The sequence below is a fragment of the Brassica oleracea genome, chromosome C3 (genome assembly GCF_000695525.1).
Source record: "Brassica oleracea var. oleracea cultivar TO1000 chromosome C3, BOL, whole genome shotgun sequence".
NCBI classification, from domain to species: domain Eukaryota; kingdom Viridiplantae; phylum Streptophyta; class Magnoliopsida; order Brassicales; family Brassicaceae; genus Brassica; species Brassica oleracea.
The window spans coordinates 56,995,279-57,000,945 of NC_027750.1; the positions used below are offsets into that span (position 1 = coordinate 56,995,279).

General features: G+C 38.9%; 1 pseudogene; it reads right to left on the minus strand.

Annotated features, from left to right (window-relative positions):
• LOC106331026 overlaps positions 1–5,667 on the minus strand; it is a 22,861-nt pseudogene that overhangs the window by 8,059 nt on the left and 9,135 nt on the right.

Sequence of the window (5,667 nt, forward strand, 5' to 3'; positions counted from 1 at the left end):
ATGACTTTGTCTCGGTCAATTTCTTTGACTCGCGATCGTTCGTCATTTGAGTTTCGTTTTTAATTATGAGTTCTCGACGTTGACGGTTCCAAATCGACCCTAACTTAATTTTCAAGCGTTCGGTAGGTCAGACCTTACTTAGTAAATTACAGGGTGAGTTGGAGTCATTGTCTTGGCCGTGTTGGTTTAAATCGCAACACGGTCGACTCCAGTGAATACGTGTCTGATCAGGACATATCCAACGTGGGATGCGAGTATCGATAAGCTTGTTCGAGAAGCCGGGGCATGCTCATATCGGCATCGCTTAAGTGATCGTCTGCTTCGGAGATCGATTCCTCGGGGAGGAGGTTTTTTTTTTATTTTTTTTTCGGCGAGAGGCGAGTAAAAGTGGCCTTTGGGGCGCATTTACTCGGTAAGGCGTTCGTTTTGACTAAGGGTGGAAGAGGCGGAGATGTTTGGAGTTCCAAGCTCTCGGTAGTGCTTCGCCTGTTGAAGTCTCGAGGCGGTATACTCCTGGTTTGATGACTTCGATTATCTTGTATGGTCCTTCCCAGTTGGCTCCAAGCTTGCCGGCTTTCCACTCCTTAGTGTTTTCGAAGACCTTTCTTAAGACAAGATTGCCTATTTCGAGGGGACGCGATTTGACCTTTTTGTTGTAGTGATCTTGTGAAGATGAATGGAATCATAACAAGGGCAGTAACAGGCTGGAGCATGCCAAAGCGGGTGCTCGAGCTCCAATCCTCATAAGCACAAGCTCGAGCCGAGTCATGAAATGGAAGCAAGAGGCAGAGCAAGAATGTATGATGGTGGTGTTGGGAACGTAAATCCCTAAGCCTCTAATCGTTAGCAGGAGCAGATCAGCAGCTCAACTCCAGAGCTTGTTCTCATCAAATTCTCTCTTCTTGTCTCAAGCTTGTGCCGGTTGCGGTAAGCTCGTCGTGAGAGTCGGAATCTGTGCTTGTCATTTGTCGCAATTGATTCTGGCTCACAAAGAACATGATGATCATCAGATTGAGTTTGAACAAAAGAGATAATCAAGTCTTATATGATTGATAAGCAAGCCATGGAAACTTATTTTTGCTTAATGCTCATGAGCCGTTTAATATTTTAAACGAAAGCTACAATTTCAAAAGTGATTAAAGCATGTAATGATTTAATAAAGGAGCTTATCTTTGGTGGTGAGGAAGAAACAAGCATCTGAGGCTTTGTGTCTTCGCTTGTGTCGTATTCTCAAATGGCCTGAACGTGGCAATCCATATATGCTCTCCACTTTTTTTTTAAAGTTTCTAGTGCTGGAGAACTTGGATACGTCACTATTGATGGAGCATTAGAGGTTGAGCCTTGTTTGTAACTTGACTTTGGACGTGGTCAACACGAGCAGCAACACACTTAGAGGATGAGAACCAAGATTTACCTTTGAGAAAAGACGTGAGATATCATCTCGACACAAGTGGGGTGATAATGATTAATCAATCATCTCATCATCTTATGACAATCATCCCACCAAGGTTCTCGGCAAAGACATTTTGTCAAAACGATCTCAGCATCACGTTTGACGTCTACGCGTCTCCTACTCATCAAAGCTCGAGACTTCATCATGGGACCACTCCATCTACATATGGATCGCAACAATACCGTGAAGACATGTCCACCGTGGTGATTTGATTGTGACGGTCCGTCCATGCTGGTACGTTCATAATGATGTCTATGGCAACTTGTTCTTGGCAGTTAGTCGATTGACGCTTCATCCATGGCAACTTGCTCCGGTGGTTCAGAACACTGTCTTCACAGATCGTTCGCGCAACCATCCCGGAGTAAGAAGTCCGATCGGAATCAGAAGTATGCCGATGACAGCTCGCCCGGGACGGTCCGTCCATGACACTTCATTTGTGGAAACCTTACCATGACGTCCCGTTCATGACGATCATCTGCGACATGGGTACGTGCCTAGTTCATTGTCTAATAAACCCTATTCATAAAGTTCGCAGAGATCGACTTCGTCTCTCTCAACGAACTTTGGGGGGGCTTATTGTTGGGGGTGGATCTTGATCCTCTAGCAAGGCCCATAAGACAAGGAACTAGGCCCATTTGGCTAGAAAACCCTAAACATATCTTTGTATAAATAAAGAGATATCTCTCTTGAACAAAGGAGAGCTCTTCTTCCCCTTTTTTAGACCTAACACTTCTTACAAAGAGTTTATGAATTCTTAAACTTATTTACATTTGTAATCTTACATGTAAAACAATCTTTTTTTTGTTCAAAAAAAAAAAAAAAAAAAAAAAATTGTAAAACAATCTTTGATCTATAAATTCTTTTAGATGTTTATTTCTCATTTGATTCTTTAAAATTTCTTTTAAACCTCAAGAATCTAATCTTTTATCTTTAGATTCTTTTATTGTATTGATTCAACAAACACTACCAGCATAAACACCATTTTTGGATCAAACAATAACCTCTACGTGTACCCACATTCGATAATATTAGATTTTTTCTCTTTATCTATACAAAAATAAAAAAAAAAGGGTTTTTCACTTTCCATCAGCCATCCAGTGAAGACCAAAACTCTCAGAAAAGAGTGTCAGGATTTTAGAAACGGGAGAATAAGACTATAAATATCTTGTCGGTCTAATAAGAAATTTTCATTTCATCTTTTAGCTTTCTATAGTTACAGATTTAATTTTAAAAAGGGCAAACATATTGAGTGCAAGAAGAACATACAAGTTCAGAAGCAAGATGAGTAGATCTTGAAGCAAGCTTGGTCAAAGAAACCAGGAATGGAACCAAATTTTCCTCGTTTGATGACCCTCCAGCAGCAATAGCTTCATACAGATCTGCAGTAACACAGATGACTTCAGTTAATGAACTATGATAGTCCGTCCCTACACTAGCAGACTTTCATCATGAGAATAGATACTCCAATCACAAAGTTTGAAACTCTCAAAATGGCAACAAAAGTGAAATTAAACTCCATTCTATCAAGTTTTTCTTTACCAGAAATCTCTTAATAGCATACTATAAGTGAAAATATTTTTTGAGTATTAGAAGCAGATGGAATGGGAACCTTGAATGCTCTGTTAGAAATAGCATGTGAGCATCCCATTTTTGCAAAAACTCGCACAGCAGCTAACCTGGTCTTTGGCATTAACTCCGGAAGTTTCACCATGTCATGTAGCATCCCAAAAACAACCAATGCAAAGTCATCTGCTACTTCACAAAAGTAACCTGCAGCAAACAGAGATGATCTTACCTGTGAGCAGAAAATAGATCAAACCATTCAAGTTTTCCCAAACAAAAAAAAAAAGCAACAATCGATTCTAGTAACTACCAAACTCGAACGGCATAAAGGTTAGTAATCCATTTGGACAAATCATAAGAAAAACTCCAAGATATTTTATCATAAACATTACTCATATTACTCACACGTGAAGGTTGTAACCAAAACTCCCAATATGCTGAAAAACTGATCTATTTATACCTCCAGATCATGTGAAGAAGCCATACTGGTGAAAATCAAGTGCCGAACTCGCTGGCGAAATCTCTCCAACAACCAAACAGAACCAAAGCCAAAGCTTTTGCCTCAGAATCACCCCCTTATCATAAACATTCTTCACTACTCTTTTAAGCATCTCCATACACCCTACTCCAAAATCATTTTTTATATATGTACTTACTTTATTTCCTTCCCACAATTTCTCAAGGTTGCTATAACTCATAAATATTTCCACCAGGTACTCCGGATTAAAATTAGAAGGCAGACATGTCATCGGAAATTTGCTCCAATGCAGTAATCTAACTTCTCGAGGTAGGCAATTCAGACTTTCTAGTATATATGGACTGGGGTGATTTTTATCACAAAAGAAAGTCTTAAGAATTGGACATTCTTTCAAAGGCTCCATCACTTATCTTCAAAATTTATTCCTAGAACACTTGGACTACCCTGAAAAGCACCAAAGAATAAATAAGCAATGTATTGTTATCAAATTTTTCAGGGAGAACTGCAGTGTAGGAGTAATGTGAAAACTTACTATTGTATCATTACGTAGTACTTGGCAAATATCTCCATCATCAACCAAAAACTGACGCCGGCCAGGTTCATTAGGGGATTGTTTACGAACAATTTCTCTACCCAAACGTGCTAGCAAATCATGCATCTTTATATATCCCCAGATGAAGGTTATGAAAGATTTCTCATCTAAAACTCGAAGACGACCTCTCACACCATCGAAATTATGTGCAAGACACTCTTCCACTTTATCAATATGTTGGTCGTCGAAAAAGCAGGCTATATGAAGAAATAAAGCTTGATCTTCCTCGCATAAGGCATCATAACTGAACTTTAAAATACTTTCTGTTTCTCCGTCAAGTCTGGTTCTTAACCTCGGTAGCTCCTCTTCCCACTCCTTGTGCATTCCTTTAAAATAAGATCCCATAACCCTTAGACCCAAAGAGAGATTACCAGCAACGTATGTAACTTCACAAGCAAGGTCTTGAAAGCCATCATATGGGGAATTTTGACAAAAAGCATTCATGCAGAAAATTTCAAGAGCCTCACGAAAATGTGGGAAATAAACCTTGTAAATACGGTTAATCCCATGTGCATTCAAAATTTTCTTATCTTGCGTTGTGACGATAATTCTACTTCCAGGACCAAACCACGAAGGTACTTTCGCCAAGGCATCTAGTTTCGCTGAATGGTCCACGTCATCGAGAACAACTAACAGTTTCTTATCTTTTAACCTGTCTTGTGCAACTCCTAAATGACAAATACTGACACCTTCGTGGTTGATTATTTGAGATAAGAACTCTTTCTGTAATTGCAGTTGGGCGCTGTATTCATCGAAACAAGGTCTTGGATAGTATCTTTTGATATTCTCCATGAAGACACTAAGTTGGAAGTCATGGGAGTGTTGGCTAAATAGAAATCTGGCGATGGTGCTTTTACCAATTCCAGACGGACCCCAAATCCCTATCATCCTCGCTTCATTGGAATCTAGACATAAAAGCGGTTTCATCTTTTCCATGTGAGCTTACATCCCAACTAAGCTGTCCAAAGCACTTGATGGCCCAGAATTAATCAGGTTGTTTGAAACATCAGTGGCTATTTCCTCGATCATGGCCGCTTCATTATCCCTAAGCAGAGGAAAGATAGAAACATTATTCTCTCAATACATGAAAAAAAAGTCACATTTCATGTTTTGTACACAATTTTGAAAGATGTTAAAACTTAAAATACACAAAACTCTCAAATTTAAGATCTCTATTTGAATTCACACCCCAATCGGTGTTAGAATGAGAGAATTATTGAGAGTTTATTTCTGGAGAATGAAGAACATGAAGAACATGAGGGAAAGGGAAAGTATGAGAGAGATGTAGATTTCAAAATGTAAGAGAGAGAAGGAGAGAATAGTTTCCCTAATTTAATTGTAGATCTGGATACAAGTATTTAAAGGTAAGTTGCATCAGTACACAATAAATAAAATATTCATTGTTTTAAAATATCTTCAATGGTCTTCTTCTCTCTTCTTCTTCTCTTCAATAAAATACTCCAGTATAGTAATCCTTATAAAACCTTAAAAAACCTTATAAGTCTCTAGCTTAATTCTCAAGTCTGGCAGTTTACTTCTCAAGTCTGGCAGCTTAATTCTCAAGTCTGGCAGCTTACTTCT